This window comes from Phascolarctos cinereus, unplaced genomic scaffold, assembly GCF_003287225.1.
Source record: "Phascolarctos cinereus isolate Bilbo 61053 unplaced genomic scaffold, phaCin_HiC Scaffold_4;HRSCAF=312, whole genome shotgun sequence".
Classification (NCBI taxonomy): domain Eukaryota; kingdom Metazoa; phylum Chordata; class Mammalia; order Diprotodontia; family Phascolarctidae; genus Phascolarctos; species Phascolarctos cinereus.
This window is the reverse complement of record NW_027555847.1, coordinates 290780438-290799163: the sequence shown is the minus strand read 5'-3', so window position 1 is coordinate 290799163 and position 18726 is coordinate 290780438. Positions and strand designations below refer to the sequence as shown.

General features: G+C 35.2%; 1 long non-coding RNA gene across 1 annotated transcript in view; it reads left to right on the top strand.

Annotated features, from left to right (window-relative positions):
* The first annotated feature begins 10313 nt into the window (after nucleotides 1–10313).
* LOC144454155 (uncharacterized) overlaps nucleotides 10314–18726 on the top strand; it is a 47975-nt gene continuing 39562 nt past the window's right edge. Inside the window, exons 1-2 of the long non-coding RNA XR_013485681.1 lie at nucleotides 10314–10387; nucleotides 13299–13413. This is a non-coding gene — a long non-coding RNA (uncharacterized LOC144454155). The remainder of the gene's footprint in view (nucleotides 10388–13298; nucleotides 13414–18726) is intronic.

The window sequence follows — 18726 nt, the reverse complement described above, 5'->3', positions numbered from 1 at the left end:
AAGTAGATATCTCATATAAATGCTTGTTAATTCATTGATTGACCTTAGACATGTGAATTTAGCATTGCTATTTAGCAGCCATTGGAAAACAAATCCTAGCATCTTTGTTAAAGAAGTTACAGAGCTCCTTTCTTATGTTTCTTTTTGTGGCCTTGCAGGTTTTTCCAGGTATAAATAACTGTATCTGCAATTATGGTTTATTTCCGGAGCATAAAAAAACAAGTGGATCACTTTCATTTGTGATCTCTGTAGGGAGATGACTACTTTCCTCCTTTCTTTTCTATACCTTAGTAGGAAGTTGCTATTGAATCAGAGGCTGGCTACCACGGGGCTCCTGAGGATGTATCTCATTCTGGTGTTGAAGGAGGACAAACTGCTTTTGATTGACAACAGTGAAGAAATGTGCCTATATTCTTAAGGCCTTCAGTTTTCTTGCTTAAACATTATAGTCCTTTGCAATGCTTCTCAGGTGCCTTCTGGTAGTAAGCATTCTTTGTCCCCACATAAATCTCCAGTGTGAGATTTTGTTTAACAAATCTTTATGTTCCCTGGGGAAGGCCGATCTGATACCTCTATTGTTGTTATCAAATTGATGTGTAGATGCTTTCTGTGGCTCTCAGCAGGCAGTCAGGAACTGTCATCTCACCTCATTTCTTCTTCTGATCCTCACTGCATCAGTACCTATGGATACACTTCATCATTCCTTCAAGGGCGAGCAGTTACATCGTCCTCAGAGGTGCAGCTTTCTTTTCAGGGAGAACTTAAAATCTGTTTTCCAGGGTTGTTGTTGAGTCCTGCCCAACTCTTCATGACCTCATTTGGAGTTTTCTTGGCAAACATACTGGAGTAGTTTTCAATTTCCTTCTTCAGCTCATTTTACAGATGAGGAAACTGAGGAAAATAGGGTTTAAGTGACTTGCCCAGGGTCACACAGACAGTAAGTGTCTGAGGCTAGATTTGAGCTCAAGAAGATGAGTTTTCCTGATTCCAGGCCCAGTTACACTGCACCAGGTAGCTACCCAATAACAATAATAGCTAGCATTTATTTATTTATTTAGTGCCTACTCTGTGTCAGGCACTGTGCTAAGTGCTTTACAAATATTTCATTTGGTTCTCACAACAACCCTGTGAAGTAGGTAGTATTATCCCCATTTTACAGTTGAGGAAACTGAGGGAGAGGTTAAGTGACTTGCCCTAGGTCACACAGCTAGTAAGTATTGGAGGCAGGATTTGAACTCAGGTCTTTCTGACTCTTGTGCTCTATCTACATGCTACCTATTTAAATGCTATTTTATGATTCTCTTATTGATAGAAATATGACATTTTACCATAAGAACTTAATTTTTTTCCTTTTGCTACTGGGGACTTGTTTTATATTTTAAAGGTTGGGAAGCATTTCTGCAGGAGCCCTGGAACCAGCCCATTCTCAGCTGACTCTTGCGCTCCAGATTCTACCCTATTAAAAGGAGAAAAACTAGATTAAGAGACTCTCCAATGTCTTCAAGTAGGAAGTTTACAGGATAGGACAAGAAGGTATAACAGTAGCCTTAATGGTTGTAAATGTTTCTTTCAGTAAATTAAAACTGTAGCTAGTAGTAACTATCAGGAATCTCTCTCTTTTTCCCAATTTTCCCATGCAACCCATTGGTGGTCAGAGCTTCCCTTTCTTTACTTTACTTCCTAGTCTTCTGCTCCAACCAGGTTGATAGTTAGCAACTCACATGGCTGTTGGTCAGGATTGCTGCTTAGCAACTTTGAAAGTGACTTAAATTATTAATAATAATACCTTGTGCATGGTGCACTAATAATATATTATATTAGGGGGCATAATATTGTAACCAACTAGGAACAGCCAATATGGTGTAAATAGAAATTTCCATAACTTCAAAAATACTTACCTTTACAGAGGTCAGATGAAGACTATAGGGATGTAACAAAATCATTCTAGCTTGTTTTCTTGTTCCTTCCTCTCAGAATGAAAGAGTAATGTTTACTAGATCCAGACCCCTTTCCCTCCAAAAACTTATTTCTGTTATTTGATGTTCTTGTATTTATTTGGTAAAGAAAAGAAGCATAGTCTAGTTTTCTGAGTGGAAAGAAGGTATCTTCTCCAAAGCTTTATAGCCTCTTGCCATTTAAATGGCTCTATAAGAAACAGAAAATCATAGTAACCAAGATGAAACCTGAAAGGTAACATAGAGCTCCATTACTTTAATTCCCTTGTTTTATAAATGAGGGAAAAGAGGTGAAGAGAACAGAACTGATCTGTTCATGGTCACATAGCTGGTAAGTGGATGATTAGGCACCAGAAAACAAGATCCCTAATAGTGTTTGGGTGTTTTTTAAATCATCACTCTTTTTTATATCGCTCTCTTTCAGAGAAACTTTCTCTTAAGTTGATTTGTAATTGTAATTGTGTAAATGGGCCTGAATAAATTTTTGGAAGATAGAAATATGTTTCTACATATATCATAACTTAGGAACAATTCATGTAAAACATACTTGGATGTTTTAAATTTATTTAGATTTATTAGATTCTCATTTAATACATTATTGTAATATTTAAATGAAGCTGGAAAATGTTTTCTTTAATTTGTAATCAGTGTTGATTCATATATTAACTTTGTTGTGTCTAGTTTATACTAATCAATTACCGAACACTAACCCTATTTTCCCTGCTGCCCAGAAAAAGCATATGAGAAGAGTTTTCAGCAATATTACTATATTACTTAAATTTTCTTAGCAGATAGCCACACCTAAATATAAATGTACCATTGTATATCATACGTTAACTCCAAAATGAATATCTCTGGTTTGTTCAACTAATGCTTGTATGGCCTAGTTTTATGTTTCCTCATCATCATGGTTGTCCTCCTCTGAATGCATTCCAATTTTACTTGGTTCTTCTAAAAGTGGCTCCCCAAGATGAATGAAATACTCTGGTTGTGGTTTGGCCAGGGCAGAATGTAGCAAGAGTATATCCCTTCCTTGGATACTATATGTGTATGTATGTATGTATATACATATACACATATACATCTCATGCATATATATATATATGTATATATATATATACATATAAAATATATGTGTGTGCGTGTATGTGTGTGTATACACATATACCAAATTATAAGACAGGAGTATCACTAGAGAACATACAAAATATCACACACAAAGGATATAGTCTAGAACATCTGCTATGGAATCCTTGCTGCTCAACCATGTCTACAAACCTCACTGGGTTTTTTCCCCTTTTTATTTTTGTACTTTCTTTACAATATGCAGAATATTACAACTGATCCTCTCAAAACATTAAACTAGCAGTCTTCTTTGTGTCTGCTTTTCTTTAATATCTGTAGCTAGGGAGTCAGATTTACGGTTGGAAAGGAGTTTGAAGATCATCTAAAGATCATTTCACTCATTTTTACAAGTGAGGAAACTGAGGCTCAGAGAAATTAAACGACTTGCCTAAGGTCATATATATCAATGGCAGAGCAGGCCAGATTTGAACCCAGGTCCTCTGACTCCAATTTCAGTGTTTTTTCTATTGCATCATTCTGCATTTTGAGTGTATGTTGTGCGGTTCTGTCTGCTTTGTCTTCTACCTTTGTATCTCATTGTTGTTTCCTTCTCCTAAGGGCCATGCCTCCTGCTCCTATGTCCCCTTCCCCTTTGAATGTAGTCGGTTTGTAAATGTGTGTAAACTTATGCAAATGCACATGCATTTGTCTTAAATTTGTCATAAGAAGGGCTATACATTTTCTAATCCCTTTTATCTTCATTTGTGGACTGCTATGTTAATAACATTTTGGTGATGTGACATTTCAAATAAAGTTTTAATTTTTTAGAAATCAATACGAGTGGCTTATAGAAGAAGGGAAGAATGAATGTTTTGATGAAAGGCATGTCAATCTTTTGAAAGCTCAAGTCATGCAGCTACAGAGGCAGGTAATCAAGTAAGAGAAATGAGTAATAAATTTATAATATAAAGAAAATGGCTTCTATTTTCCTGTAAAGCTCTTAATATATGAAATATGGAACTCTAAAAATATTGCTAGTAATAATAATTATTTTACAGTGATTTTATTTGTTCCTTTTTAAAAAAATTAATTAATTAATTTTTAGTTTTCAACATTAACTTCCATAAGATTTTGAGTTTTAAATTTTCTCCCCCTCCCTTCTTTCCCCCCTCCCCTACAGTGATTTTATTAAGGTTAGTTGATGATCCATGACAGACTACTCTATTGACTGATAATTTATGCAGGTAGTATTTTAATTACCTAGAAAATCTCATTATAAATAACTAGATAGTTAGCATCTAGATCAGAGGTTCTCAAACTTATTTGACCTACTGCCACCTTTAACAAAATAATTACTCAGTGCCCAGCTGCTCCCCTGCCCCTGCAATCTACTTGCTTTAACCCCTTAGTTTTTCTTTTTGGAAATTTGTGTTATTTCAAAAAAATATAAAACATTTAAAAAAAAAATGATGCATCTTAAATTTAATAATTTGTTGTGAATTTGTGGGTTTTTTTCTGCATTGAAATTTTGATGATATAATATTGTATCATATAACCATATAGTATCATATTGTAAACAAATTATTGTAAACAAGCACATATTCTTGATGCATGCTGGACTTCCTGACAAAATATGTGCCTGCCAACACTTACTTGTTAAGACCTGTCAGTGGGCTTGCCCACTGATTGGTTATAACTTGCATTTTGTATGTTTATTTGGAAAATAATGTAATCACTATGACTTTAACTCTGTTATGCAACAGAACCCCCCTCCCAATGCACCTGAGGTTGCTACTGCCCCACTGGATTGTTCCAATGCCACCCAGGGGGTGGTATTACCCACTTTGGGAACGTATGAGTAGACAGACATGTATGTATGACATTTTATAAGTCATAGGTAAAAAATGCACTTTTTCATTTATCTGTGAATATCTAGCTACTATGCCTATATAAAGAAATATTCAAAACTTATGAAAATGTTAACACCCTTTAAATGTTTATTAAAACTACATTGTTACATTATTGATGCCTTCAGTTAAGGTGACTAAGCAAAACTTGGAATTGTTGCTTTGTAGTAATCATCAAAACTCTTTGGTATTGGTTAAAAATAGAAAAGTTTGGAATGGAATAGATAGACAAGGAAGAAATGAGAAACTAGAACACAAAAATCCAAATTTTGATAAAACCAAAAACGTAAATTACCCAGAGAGAAACTCCTTATTCGAGGAGAATTACTGAAAAAAATTGCAAAGCTCTCTGGCAGAAATTAGGGATAGACCCCCATTTTACACCATGTATCTTTTACATCTGCATGCTGTTGATACACTTATCTCTAACCTCTGCATTTAATGTTACTCCCTTGGCTGAGAACTTGTAATGGCTCCCTGTTGCCTCCTGTTGTAATTGTAGCCTTTCAGAAATGATTTTCTAACTCATGTATTACTTAACTCAAAGTTTCCCATGCCTATAATACATTTTTAGCACTTTGAAGGTCTTTTTCGGTATATAACTAAATTATTGTTTTCTGTAAAGTGAGACTCAGAGAAACCTTAGTAGTTTAGTGTGATGCCTATCCTTGCGTTTCTTTGATGAGGTTTCTGTATGTTGCATGTATTCATATCTTCCTCAGTGGTCCTACACTGATGCCTCTGTGCAGCATGGAGGAGGCAATTTTTGATTCTCAAAGTCTATGCCCCATGGAGGGCATGCTATAGTAGATCATACTAAGGTGGAAAGGCTTTAAATATAGGCCTAAATATAGATTGTATTTGTTGTCTAAGAATCTACCTAAGTATGGAGAGTCTCAATACCAGAAACTTTGGAGAATTTAGTATTATCTCATTCCCCGCTAGACTATATGTTCCATGTGGGCAGGGACTGTATCTTATTTAAACTTTTGTCTTTTCTCTGGAATATAACACAAAGTCTTGCACATTATAGGTACTCATTAAATATGTAACAGACTCCACTACCCCCAAAATGCAATAGGTAGTGCAGTCCCTATTATTTTCAGGCTATACTTTGGCTTATTTGTTGTCATACCACTGGAAAATCCTAACTTCCCTTCAGATCCTGCAAATTGTTTACAAATCAATTACACCTTATGCTGTAACTATAATAAAAAGTTTAGTGAAAATATGGAGATATTAAGGAAATACACCAGCCGCAAGCATTCCTAAAATGTCCCTATTCTAAGCAAGCCATCTCTTCTCCTCCCTAGTCTCCCAGGGATAGAAAGTTTTGAGTCAGATCTCTGTTCTACTCTCTTTTGGCTTCCTTTTGGGAAGGGAAAATAAGTCAGTACTTCCTCATAAATCGCTCAGTTCCTCAGTCCATCAAGATTAGGGGAGATTTCTCAGTCACTCACTGTAGATAACTCATTAATAGGCGCTTCAGTTTGAAGTCCCGTTTGGCATTTGCTGAGCAGTCTAGTGTGTGCTGGTCATCATAGGCTAAACACCCAAAAGCTTCCTTCTTCCCTGCTAGCCACACATCTCCCAGTTGTGGTCTCTTCTAATCAGCTTCCTCTGTTGCTCAAGGGAGGGTTTGGCTCATGTCTGTACATCATTGCGGGATAGTGGAGCATGGAATTCCCCAAACTGGCTGCTAGCTCAGCAAAGGAGGATCTCTCTCTGTGTTGCTAAAAGGGGTCTCCCTCTCTCCTTCCTATCATACTGTAAAAACAAAACAAAACAAAAAAAGAACTGAACCCTTCGATAGCTCTCCACTCCTCACAAAGGACTTCTCAGTTTCCAAAGCATTATGTGGTAAATGTCTGTCTCTGTGTCCTAAACTATAAAACAGAGATAATGATAGCACTTACCTCCCAAGGTTTTTGTGAGGATAAGATGAGATAATATTTGGAAAGTACTTATAAAATTTAGTCTCATTACTATTATTACTTCCATTATTATTAACTATCCCTTCCCTAAAGTAATTTAGGTAGATCTCCAAGATGGCACCTTATATATATTTATTCACTGAAATATTTTTTTCGCCTGAAGACAGTTCCCTAAGACATGTACCTAGGTTGCTATTTTCAGTCTTGGGCCCTAGCCATCAATATTAGACTGCATGAAGAACAGTGCTGGATTTAAACTCAGAAAGACCAGAGTCTGAATCCTGCCTCCTCAGACACTTATTAACTATGTGATACTCCACCTCTTTCAGCTTCAGTTTCCTCCTTTGTAAAATGCGGATGATAATTGTACCTGCTTCCCAGGTTGTGAGGATCAAATAAGAGAAAACATGATAAACACTTTGCAAACCTCAGATCAAGATATAAATGCTAAGTTTTTTGATTAGTTCTATCTACACTTAAAGGAAAACTAACTAATATGATCTTTGGCTGGGAAAGTTGAGGATTCAGTTCTAGATTCCATTTGCTTTCCTGAATATGTAAGTTATAGAATGGGATAGGATAAAATGGGGATGGAGGGTGAAAGAGAAAGAAAATGTAAAAAATGTCAACTATTTAAGTGATGTATGTATACACACACACACACACACACACACACACACACATATATATATATTTTTTTTTTACAAAAGTGAAACTTTATTCTTGGGATAAGAAAACAATCACTCTTTTTTCAGAATTCTTTTGTTGCTGTTGAAGGGTCCCTAGTGTAAAAGACAGCTTGGCACTGTGGAAAGGGCATTGGATTTAAAGTTGAGATTCTAGCTCTTCTGCCTACTGAATGTGTGGCCTTGGGCAAGCCACTAAAAATCTGTAAGCCTCAAATTACTCTTATGTGAAAAAGGGATTTGGTCTTTATAAGTTTTCTTCCAGCTTTAAATCCTTTGGCCTAATGGAGTCAGCTCATTAACTGGGTGGCAGTTGCTCAGATAACTTTCTCCTATTAGTACAGTGCACTCAGGGAAAATTTATCTTCCAAATAACATATTCCTGTGGTTAATGGTCTGTTTTTCCCCTTCTTCTGTGGTGCTACCTTCCCTTCTCTTTCAGTAAAGTAGTAGTAGTATAAATTCAAATGCATAGATAATTGTTCCTATATAGTACAAGGGAATCTTGTAGTATAAACTATAAATTCATTATATCTAAAGTGTAGATACAATCCCAGATTACTTGAGTAGCTTGGTATTGATTTAATCTTTAGCTTCTTCCAGATATTATCTGTCTTGCCTTTCTTCTAGCAGATCATCTTTCTTTTAACCCCAACTCGAGGGGTGATTGTCTTTTCCGGTGAATTCACTTTATTCTTAGCTCTAGGCCTAGAGAAAATAGAGCACTTTTATGAATGAGTTTTTAGATCTACTAGCTTCAAGTCAACACTCTTCTCAATTACATCATTCCTTGGACTCTGCTCACAGAAGTTCTCTGATCTAGCCTTTCTCCTGAACTAGGCTTATGGCACCTAATTCAGGTCCCCTTCTCCTTGCCCCCTCTTCCCAATTCAGGAGTCACCCCTCCCCATGGTTTTCTACAGACTATATTTTTTCCACTTAATAATAGTATTTTATTTTTTTCCAGTTACATGTAAAGATAGTTTTCGACATTCACTTATTTTTTTGTGTGAGGCAATTGGGGTTAAGTGACTTGCCCAGAGTCACACAGCTAGTGAATGTTATGTATCTGAGGCCAGATTTGAACTCAGGTCCTCCTGACTTCAGGGCTGGTGCTCTATCCACTGCGCCACCTAGCTGCCCCCAACATTCACTTTTAAAAGATTTTGAGTTAAATTTTTTTTTCTCCCTTCCTCCCTTGCCCCCTACTCAAGATGGCATGCAATCTGATATAGGCTATATATGTACAATCCTGTTAGACATATTTCCACATATTTCCACGTGAAGGAAGAATCAGAACAAAAGGGAAAAACGTGTGAAAGGAAAAAAAAGAGAAAATACTATGCTTCAATCTACATTTAGAATCCCATAGTTCTTTCTCTGGATATGGATAGCATTTTCCGTCATGAGTCTTTTGGAACTGCCTTTGATCATTGTATTGCTTATAGACTATGTTATAATAATGTAAACATTGTAGTAGCTTCAGAGAGTAGCTCCCAGTGAGTATGTTTCAAAGGCAGGGCTTAAACCAAGATCTCTCTGACTCCAAGACTTGTCTTCTATCAATGATGCCAAGTGCTTTTTGCATATTGTATGCTAAATAGATGCTTGTTAAGTTATTGAATTTAGAGGGATAACTACTCACTAGTGTCATGTTTTCCTCAATCAAGAAATATTTGCTCACCAAAGCAAACATTTCTTTGGCTCCTTATTTATTTATTCCTGATTCGGTATCTTATTTTACGATAAAATAAATGTTTATTAAGTGCCTACTGTGTACTAGTCTCTGTGCTGAGGTATAAATAAGAAAAAGATAGTTCCTGACCTCAAAGAGCTTATAATCTAATGGGAGAAGCAAAAGATAGTCTATCCATTAGGCAAAAAACCTTAGTGAACTCACTAACTGTGTGACCCTGGGCAAGTCAATGAACCTTTGAGGTCTCCAAACAACTCTTTTAAGAGTGTACATTGCATATCAAATTCCAATCTTTGATCATAGAGTTTCCTTACTGGGAATTCAGAATACCAATAAAATCCTAGGTGTGGTACAAAAACACAGAAAAATCCCCTTTAAAGCACTATGTAACTAATTCATAGATGATGGTGATTGTGATGATGATAACTGGCCTTTCTAAAGTGTTTTACATATATATATATATATACATATATATACATATATATGCACGCACACACACATATACATATATATGTATATATACATACATATATATGCATATATACATAAAATCTTATTTGATTCTCCTCGCAATCCCAAGTTAGCTGCTCTTAGTGCCTTATCCCTATTTTACATATGAGAAAACTGAGGCTTAGAGAATTTGAATGACTTGTTCCTGGTTAACCTCATCAGAGGAGAAATTTAAACCCCTGTGTTCTAGACTCCAAGCCTAATATGAAGTATATAACTACATAAGTTTAATAAAGACTTTTAGGAGCAGCACAGAAAAGTTGTCCCATTAAATTATATTGTACTTCTGATTTTAGGAATTATAAATTCAAATCTGATAAGGAATATAAATTAGGAAAATTTTCTGAATATTAATTATGTATAAATTAAGGCAATCTAAGATAATATTGTATAAAGTAAACTGCAAATGAATGTCCTTCCTGAATGAAAGATACATGTAAGCAGAAAGTGAGACTGTGAAAACTTCTTGAAATATAATACTGAATAAAATAGATACCGTTTTACTATGGCATTTTATAACAACTTTGTAAATCATTTTTCAATAGATAGTACTGCTTACAGAGGGATTAAGTTCCTGGGCTGCTCTTCTGCTAGAGTTGAATGAAGCTTTGAATCCTCTCTCTGAAAAACTCAGGTAAGGAATAGAGGCAAAATGATATGTTGGTATATTTGTCAACTTCCTGGAACCCTGTATTCATTGCATCTCTTGTGTGGTTGAAAGTTTATAGGACAGTACATTCTCTAAAGAACTGAAATTGAGAATTGCCCAAATGGCAATGGAGAGGTACGTGGTGGGCATTGACAAACTGTAGCACATCACATATGAGTGCTTATGAAGGAGAAACATTGTTAAGGATGTCATTAAAACAAGAAAGAGACTGGGATAGTGAGATGAGGGTATAGCAATAAGTGAAGACTATGGCCATGGGGTATCTTTGTGCTGTCAGGCAAACATAAGTAGCTACCCCAGCACTTACTGACCCTCTATGGTGAAATTATGGAAGAATGTGAGTATTAATCTCTGGATGAGCAAGTGCAGAGAAGCTATGAATTGCCTCATTGCAGGGATTACTTTTATAGATGAGATCACACATCCATTTGAATATAAAGTTGAGGTGCCTGCAGGACGTTTATGGTAGATCATCACCCAGTACCCCAGTGGCCATTGATCAGATGTCATGTGTATCATGAATCAGCTTATTCCATTTTCAGATAACTGAGGGCAGCTTAGACTTGGATAAGAGTGCTAAGCAAAGCTTGACTGTAAGTAACTGACCCTATAAGACCTCTGGGGTAGAGATGCACATAGATAATTGTTAATTTGCTTGAGCTAGGTTGTGAACCTTATTTGGTTTATTTGACCTGTAAATAAATTTGCTTATTTTGTTTTTCCCAATGAGGCATTTGGGGTTAAGTGACTTGTCCAGGGTCACACAACTAGTAAGTGTTAAGTGTCTGAAGCTGTATTTGAACTCAGGTCCTCCTGACTTCAGGGCCGGAGCTCGATCCACTATTCCATCTAGCTGCTCCCCACTCATTCTTTTTTTTTTTTTTTGGCTTTTAGGCAATTGGGGTTAAGCAACTTGCCCAAGGTCACACAGCTAGTAAGTGTCAAGTGTTGGGTCTGAGGCCGGATTTGAACTCAGGTCCTCCTGACTTCAGGGCCAGTGCTCTAAACACTGGGCCACCTAGCTGCCCCTCCACTCATTCTTTTAGAAAAAAAAAAAGAAACTACTTGGAGAAAGTGAACTTGAATAAAGCTTAGTGCAGTTAATTCCATCCATTAGACAGTTTAACAACTGCTTATATTAGCATGCATTTCCCATTGTGCTGAATACAAAAGGAATACACAATCCCTGCCCTCATGCAGGTTATAATCTAGTGAATGAGACTGGGTGAGAGAATGGTATCAAGAAAGTACCATACAAAGATTGTGGTTATTTTTTTAAAGACATCTATTTACAAACATTATAAATTTGTATTTGTCACAAAGAGTTTTACTGGGGAGTGCCTTTTTCCATTATTAATATAAATTGTGGATTAAGAAATGACAACCTTGAAAAGCTGTGTTTTCCCATCTTACCTGTCCGATAATGTTATAGTGTTGCTTTTGTTGCCTATTTCATTGTTCTGGCATATGTAAGCTATTTTAGTGACTTCAGTGTTCAGTCAGGATCTCGTTAGCTCTGATGTTGACTAGAATCATAGATCTGGAAAAGATCTGGAAAAGATCTTAGAGAATTGTACATTTGTGCTGGGAATGTTGAGTTATGAGGGAATAAACAAAGGAGCCCAAAAGAAAATCTTCAGGTTGGAACTCAAAAGTTTGATAGAAGTGCACACCAAATTACAAGAGCACTAAATGGTGATGATGATGATAATTAAAAAACACTGTATCTTTCATAAAACAAAAACATTTTTATTTTTACAAGCATTGATTTGCTTTCTTACTGTCCTCCCCTCAATTGAACAAAAAGAGAAAAAGAAAACCCTCATAACAAATATACATAATTCAGCAAAACAAATTCCTGCACCAAAAACTGTTTGTCTCATTTTACACTTTAAATTTATCACCTTTTTGTCAAGAGATTAGTAGCATGCTTTATACTTGGTCTCCTAGAATTGTGGTATATTATTGCATTGAGCAGAGTTCTAAGGTGTTCCAAAGTTTTTCTTTATAACGTTGTCATTGTGTAAGTTGTAGTTCTGCTCACCTCTCTCTGCATCAATTCATAGAGGTCTTCCTAGTTTCCTCTGAAATTGTCTACTTCATTTTTTTTTTTTTGGCTAGGCAATGGGATTAAGTGACATGCCCAGGGTCACACAGCTAGTAAGTGTTAATGTGTGTCTGAGGCCGAATTTGAACTCAGGTCCTCCTGATTCCAGGGCCGGTGCTATATCCACTGTACCACCTAGCTGTCCCGTCCACTTTATTTCTTATGGCATCATTGCATTTATATATCATCTTTTGTCCAGCCATTCACCAAGATATGGTTACCTCCTTAGTTTTCAGTTTTTTGCTAGTATTTATAGCCAGGCAAATAAAATTTCAGGCAGCTGTCATATACTATAGTTATAGAGAAGTTGCCTCCAGCTTGCATAAGTAAAAGGAGATTCCTCATCTGAGAGTTCCTTATGCCAATGAAAATTACAAGTCCAGTTCTTCAGCATACTAAGGAAATAACTAAAAGCTTGGTCTTCATGTAATATAAAAAGCACCAAAGTGGGAGAAAGAGACCTGGGTTTTAATAACACGTTTTCCTCTATGGCTCAGCTGTATGACTGTGTACAAGGAAGTCCCATAACTTCCCTAGGTACCATCTGCCATCTGTAAAAAAGGGAGTTGGCAGAGATGATTGTCATGTCCCTTCTAACTGTCAAATTCTGTGCTGCTGCAAAGTCTAAGATGGTAGCTCACATGACCCATGGCACTTAATAAAATGTTTGTAGTGTCTAATTAAATGTTATTTTGTGTTTATTAACACACCTCTTAAGTGGGTATAACACACTATTAATGTGACATTCCTTTACATTTTATAAAACAGATCTTTTCTTGACTGTAGTAGTCCTACTTGTGAAGTTCCAGTTGCACGGTCTGAACTGAAGCAAATGATTAAAATGTGCCAGGTCCTTCAAAGTAAACTACAAAAAAACTATCAAGTAAGTTTTATTGAATGGGGTTAGAATTTGGCATAGCTGGTTATTTCCTTCTGCAATATTAATTAACATGTAATATGATCTAAAAAAATAACAAATATTAACTGGATCTAAGACTTATTTTTCGATCAGTAGTATCTGTGTCTATGAGGGGAAATGCCATGGCAGAGTGGTTATATAGTCTTGGAGTTGGAGTAACTGGATTCGAGTTTCGCCTTTGATACTTGTTGGGCCTGTGAGCACAGGCTAAGATATCTGCTAAATTATAGATGTGCTACAATATGTACTGAAAGAGAGAGTTCCCACACTGGCAAAATCACAGATCTTTAATATATAATGAACAGTATATGTCTGTCATTGAAACAGTCAGTTTCATGTTACATTTTAAAATTATATGCTCTTTTATTTTTATTTATTTTTTAATTTAATTTTTTTTTTTTAGGCAATTGGGGTTAAGTGACTTGCCCAAGGTCACACACCTAGTAAGTGTCAAATGTTTGGTCTGAGGCCAGATTCCAACTCAGGTCCTCCTGACTTCAGGGCCGGTGCTCTATCCACTCTGCCACCTAGTTGCCTCCATTATGTGTTCTTTTAAAAAAACAATAAATTACAAATGTGCTTAATAAGCACCAAGTCTTGTGGCTAAGCTATAAAAATTAATCGGTGATAAATGATGCAATTTATGTACTATATTCTAAATTTGTTTAGCCCTTATTGCTGAGGCTTCCATGCCATTATATTAGACATTTTTTTTTTCAAAAGTGAGATCACCATTTAGTCTAGGGAGAGGAGAGAAATGTAATAATGTGTTTTAAATTTTTTATATTCTCACTTCCTACTCAACATTCTTGTCTTTTACTTTTCAAATAAAACTAATCAATCTACTTTATGGTTTCAAAATACTTCATTTGTTTTTATTCCTGCAACCATCCTATGAGATATATATAAAATAAAACCATTTTGCGGGTGAAAAAAACCAAAAAACAAAAACCTTTTCCCCCATACCATGCTATTTGTTATTGTGACTGAAACTTCTCTCCTTATGAGTACTTCATTCTCTTTTTACCACATGCTGTCCCTAGGACACCTGATAATATACCTTATATCATGTTTTCAAAGTACTTTATTATTACATCAATACTCAGTTTATCTGAAGTACTTGAACTTAACTAACCTTGAACAGATTTTGACTTTTTGAAAAAAGTAAGGTATGAGAGAAAGACTAAAAGTGCTACCAATTTTAATGGCAAAGTTAAATTTCTTGTTTATTAAAGAACTAAGATGTAGTTTGGCATAGTAAGAAGAGCTCTGAATGTGGAGTCAAAGGACAAGGTGTAAATCTCAGTTCCACCACTTATACCTTGTGACTTGGGAGAGAATTCATTTCTCTGGCCCTCAATGTGCCTGTAAGATGAGCAGGCTGGACTAGATAACCCCGAAGGTCCCTTCTAGTTCTAACTAGGATACTGTGATATTTGATATGTTATTACAAAACATGCAACTTTACACAGTTTAAAAGAGAGATATTATATTTCCAAATGGACACTATTGAACTTCTATTTATGATAATGATGTGAGAAGTTAGGGGGGACCCTGGTTTTCCCGCATAAACACAACCAAATATCTGGAAAGGTCCTCAGAAAGACTGATGATAAAAAAAAAAATTGGAAAAGAAAGAGAATTAAGCTCTTTACCCAAACCAGAACTACCCCTAAAAGCTGGTCAAAAGCTGGCAGAGGCTGGTTGAAGGGTAACATTAGGGAATCCCACATAAGCTTAGGTAAGAAGCTCTTAAAGGTATAGAGATGAATCAGACCAAGAAGCCAACACAAATCCCAGTAAGTCTGAAACTGTTGGAAGCAGAGAGAGGAGCTGCCTCTGCAAAGCCAATAGAAACTTCCATAAATGGGCCTGAAACCAGCCAGTGCTTTGAACAGAGGGATGCAAGCCAGCAAGAGCTCCAAAAGAACATGTAAAGACTGAGTTTGCCTTGTCAGAACAGAAGCAAGAGACAGAGTCAGCCTTTTCTTCTTCTCCATTCCCCTAAAAAATTACTGCACATTGAGATAGGGTTTAACTTTGTGCTTTTTTTTTGTTTGCTGGGAGCCCCCGTAGGAGGTAAGGCCAATTCAGTGGCTGGGTGCCAGAATTAGGGGACAGAACAAAAGTTCTGAGACCTTAACAAAAAGTGTCTGAACAATAAATAGCAGATCGAAGCATACTATTTTCTCTCTCTCTCTCTCTCTCTCTCTCTCTCTCTCTCTCTCTCTCTCTCTCTCTCTGTCTCTTTCTCTCTCTCACTCTTTCTCTTGTTTTCCCTTTCTTGTAGTTTTTTCCTTTGGTTCTGATTCTTCTTTCACAACACGATTAATGTGGAAATATGTTTAACATAATTGTACAAGTATAGCCTATATCAGATTGCATGCCATCTTGGGGAGGGGGAAGAGGAGGGAGAGGGAAAAATTGAAAATTCAAAATCTTATAAAAGTGAATGTTGAAAAACTAAAAATAAATAATTTTTTTTAAAAAGTAAAAAACAAAAAACAATGAATAGAAACAATACTTGATAAATTTATAAGTGAATTTAATCAAATGTTTAAGGAACTCTAACATTTCATAAATTATTTTAAAAAATAAGAAGTTAAGATCTTGTCAATTTCCTATGAGAGAAATAGGGTCCAAATACTTAAATTAGGGAGAAATAAGCAAAGAATCTCACATAAATCTGAATGATTCAAATAAATGTCATTGAAACACTATTGGATAAATTATTAGCAGTTGAGTCTGTATCAACATTGTAGTATAACCAGGTTGCATTTAATAGCAGTGTAGTATTGCTTTACTATTAAAAAAATCTATAAACATCACAGACCATATTAATAACAAAACCAATAAAATTAAAAGATTACATTAATATATAGAGAGAAACTTTTGGCAAAATATGACATTCCTTTATATTAATAACACTAGAAAGCATAAGAATAAAGTAAGCATTTCTTAATATGATAAATAGTATTTATTTTAAAGCAAAATGGTGAAATGTTAGAGTCCTTTTAAGGTCATGTTGTAAATTAATGATGTCCATTATTGCCACTTTTATTTGATATGGTTCTAGTTATGTGAGCTATAGCAGTAATGCGGTAAGAAGAAATTGAGGAAATAAACATAGGCAAAGAAGAACAAAATTATCACTTTTTAAAGATGACATGACATTTTACTTGCAGAACTCTAGAATTCAACTAAAAAACTAATAGAAAAAGTAACATCTCCAACAAAATAGTGGATAACACAGTACGTAAATACCAACCTTTGAAAAATATTAACAACATGGAGTTGTGAACTGGTCCAACCATTCTGGAGAACAATATGGAACTATTCCCAAAGAACTATAAAACTGTGCTTACCATTTGACCCAGAAATACCACTACTAGGTCTGTATACCAAATAAATCAAAGAAAAAGGATAATGACTCATATGTACAAAAATATTTATAGCAGCTCTTTTTGTGGTGGCAAAGAATTAGAAATTGAGGCAATGCCAATCAATTGGGGAATGGCTGAACAAGTTGTGGTATGCAGTTGTAATGGGATACTATTGGGTTATAATAAATGATGAGCAGAATGGCTTCAGAAAAAAAACTGGGAAGACTTATATGAATTCATGTATAGTGAACTGAGCAGAACCAGGAGAACATTGTACACAGTAACAAAAACATTATATGATGATAAACTGTGAAGGACTTAGCTATTTTGATCAATGCAATGATCCAAGACAGTTCCGAAGGACTTATAATGAAAAATGCTATCCACCTCCAGAGAGAGCTGATGAAGTCTTGAATACAGATTCCACTTTCTTATTTTTCTTGCCTTTTTTTTGCAATGTGGCAAATATGGACATGTGTTTTTCATGATTTCATATGCAAAAAAATAAAAATATTACTAACAAAGCCCAGCAGGAATAAATAGAAATTCTATTCAAAATAGCTATAGAATGTACACTGGAACAGTCTGAACATGGCAAGTAATTAGTTTTTATAAAACTAATTTTATAAAAATGAAGCACAGACAAATGACAAGACAGATATTATTTTTTCATGGTTGGGTTATGATAATAAAAATGCCAATACCACCTAAATTAACTTACATATTCAATGCCATATTGACAAAATGAACCAAAGGTTTGCTTTATTGAACTAGATAAAATAACAATAATTTGGAGTAACAAAAAACTCAAGAATCTCCAGGGAAATAATGAAAAAAAAAATTGGTAAGGAAGGAAGCCTAACAGTAACAGATTTCATGGTATACTTAAAATTAGCAACTGTCACATTTATTTGTACTCGTTAAAAACTAGAAAAGTTGAACACAATAAACACAAGAGCCCTCACTACTGGTTTAAGGACTTACTATTTGACAAAAAAATACTAGGAAAACAAGAAAATAGTCTGGATGAAATTAGGTTTAGATCAACATCTCTCCATATACCATAATAAACTCTAAATGGATATGTAAGTAACTTTGATATAAAAGGTCATACACTAAATAGAGGAGTATGGAAGGAGATATTTTCTACATGTGTGCATAGGTGGAGAGCTATTAGTGAAACAAGGTATAGAGGATCAAGGAGATAAAATGGACATTTCTGATTATAAAAATTTAATTGAATTGAAAAATTGAAGTTTTTGCACAAACAAAAATGGTTACCTAGGAAAAGTCTTTATGGTAAAGTTCTTTAATAAGGTCTGATAGCCAAGATATGAAGGTTTTCCCCAACATATAAGAAGAACTATTCCTCAAGTGAAAAATTATTAAAGGGTTATCAACAGGCCATTCTGAAAAGAGGAAAGGCAAGCTTTTTTTTTTTCAATAGCCACATAAAATAAAATTCAAATTACTACTAATAAGAGTAATACAACAAAAAAATTGGGTTTCTACCTCATACTCACTAGATTTTCAACAGGTACTTGAATAATACATTGGTTGAGCTATGAAATGGTCCAACAGTTCTGGAAAACAATTTGGAACTTTATCCAAAAAGTCACTAAACTTTTCATATGCCCCTAAAGGGTTAAACATATAAAAACCAATAGTGGGCTTAAGCCCTAAAGAGATCATAGAACAAAAGCATTTAGAGTAGTGCTCTATATTGTAGCAAAGAACTAGAATCAATGTAGATACTTATCATTTGGGGAGTTTTAGTATGTGACTATAATAGAATGCTATATCTTAAGAAATAATGAATGTGATGTGTTCAGAGAATCTAGGAAGAGTTGGTTTAACTGATATGACAAAAAGTGACATAAGCAGAACCAGAACA